The 2,339-nt window shown below is 41.2% G+C and overlaps 1 non-coding gene across 1 annotated transcript; it reads left to right on the forward strand.

The window, feature by feature from the left end:
- The first annotated feature begins 419 nt into the window (after positions 1-419).
- Positions 420-526, forward strand: LOC145110525 (small nucleolar RNA R71). Its single transcript, XR_013709903.1, has one exon. It is a non-coding gene; the product is annotated as a small nucleolar RNA R71 (small nucleolar RNA).
- The last annotated feature ends 1,813 nt before the right edge of the window (positions 527-2,339 follow it).

A 2,339-nucleotide genomic window follows, 5' to 3' on the forward strand; every position in this document is an offset into this window, starting at 1 on the left:
CCGACTCCTCCTTTTGATAAAAGCCTCTTGATTTTTGCCTATACTTTTCCTCCTTCGCCTTCTTCTACTCATCATAAGGTAGCCATTCTTGATCATAATCTTTAGTAAGGTGAGGCCCTCTACAGTTGTCACATCCCACTCTAATGGCATGGATGGATTGGTCCATCTTAGTCATTCTTCGATCCATGCTCTCCAATTTTGCCATCACTGCTGCCATGTCATCTGAAATAGAGTTCACCACACCCCGAGTTGAGTCATTCCTTGGGTTATGATATTCTCTAGAGTGCTTAGAGAATTCTTCAATGAGCTCCTTAACTTTCGCCATATTTTTCTTTGTTAATGGGCCTTGAGAGTCAAGGAGTTGTCTAGTGGTAACATTTACTCCATCATAGAAAATGGAGACTTCTTGTTGAACGTTCAAGTCGTTGTGGGGGAAATTCCTCAACAAGCCTTTATATCTCTCCCATGCCTCATATAGTGACTCGACTGGTTGTTGCTCAAAGTTGGCAATGGCTTTCTTCAATTTTGCTATTTTTGAAGGAGGGCAAAATTGGTCAATGAATTCTTCACACATTTTTGCCCAAGTGGTGATGGATCCTAGGGGAAGTGATTTCAGCCAATCTTTTGCAGCCCCCTTAAATGTGACCGGTAGCATACGAAGCAAAACAGTCTCGCGAGGAACGTTCGGGATGTTAAAATAGTCGGCTATGTCGTTTACCTTGTCGATGTGCTTGTATGCGTCTTCGTGATCTTTCCCGTAGAATGGGATGTCCTTGAGTTGAGCGAGAATGTGGCCTTTTAGATGAAAGGTAGCAGTTGCTGGAATTGCGAGTTGCACTAGTCCCGGCCCGGTATCATCACGCATCCTCTTCTTGTATTCACCCATCGTGAGATCCACAATGTTAGCCACGGTGTTATCGGGTTCGCCTTCTAATTCGCTTTCTTCTTTGGTTTCTGTTTCGTACTCGGTGTCTTCTTTCTTGGGGTCTTCGTCCGTCAATGAGGTGCTGGATTCTTCAACTTTCTTGCCCTTTTTCTTGCTAAAAGATGATTTGAGGCTCTTAAATGGTGACTTCTTTGGTGTTGAAGATGATTCTACGGTTTTGTCCTTATCCTTCCTAAGAGCTGATTCCGGGTTTGCGAGCGGTGGGATCAAGGGTGTGCCTGATCCTCGTGTCATAAAATACCTGAAAGAAACAGTAAACACACGTAAAAAGAAAAAAATAAAACTAAAAATGAAACTGGAAATTTGCCTTGGACTCGCCGAGTACTTGCGAATGGACTCGACGAGTTCGAGGGTAAAACAGAAAAAAATTTAGAACTAAAATCCTAAAAACAGAAAAACTAGAATTCAATCTGTAAGTCCCCAATCTGCTTGTGTATCAATTAGATCCATTGGATGGTGCGGAATCCCAATCAAACGGATGATGCCCGATCAAAATAGAAGAGAAGGAGAAGAAGAAGATGATGAATCTAATGTATGAATTGATTAGAATGAAGATCTAGATACAAGAGATTCACAAACACAAAACTTCTCTCTAGTTTCTCTCTCTAGAATATGCTCTCCTTCTCTCTAGCCTTACCCTCCCACTTCTCTAGCCTCACACATGCACTCCTCACCCTATATATAGTAGACATGGGCCGTGAATGGGTTTACGGCTGTAAACCTGTTCACGGCCGTAAACACAACCGTAAACACGTATACGGCCGTAAACACCAAGTTGTTTACGGTCCAAGACACAAAAATACATTTTCCTAGAAAAGTAAAGTATAAACCATAATTAGACCCAACAATCTCCCCCTTGGTTTATAGCTTTCTTTTCTAATTGACCCAACAAGCTCCCCCTAAAAAGTAGCTGGCTTTTCTTGTCAATCTTCATCGGGAGCTTGGCTTCAACATTAATCTTCAAATTCTTCACAACTTCAAGATGAACTTGATGAATCTTCAATAAATGACTTCATCTTGAGCAGTTGGGGTTTGACTCTGAAAGTACGTTGGGTGAGGAGGCTTCTTGATAAGATTCTTGAAAGATAGCGCTTTCAACTTGAGAATCTTCAGAGAGAACATCAGAGAGAACTAATCTACAGGATCACTTCAGCAGGTACATAGACAACAACAAATTGATTGAGGAGGCTTCAATGCAATCTGTCACATAATCTTCAAGTACAGCTTGACCTTGCTTCTGGGGTTGAAATATTAAATGTTGAAAGAATAATCTTCATTTCTTGCTCCTTCGAATGAGAATTCTTCGATGCTCATGGATGAAGCCTTGGCTCAGAAATTTTTGATTCAGTCTCCATTAGTCTCATCTATATCAGAATTCACTTTTCAAGACAAA

The sequence above is a fragment of the Lactuca virosa genome, chromosome 4 (genome assembly GCF_052849685.1).
Source record: "Lactuca virosa cultivar CGN04683 chromosome 4, Lactuca_virosa_CGN04683_v6, whole genome shotgun sequence".
Taxonomy (NCBI): Eukaryota; Viridiplantae; Streptophyta; class Magnoliopsida; order Asterales; family Asteraceae; genus Lactuca; species Lactuca virosa.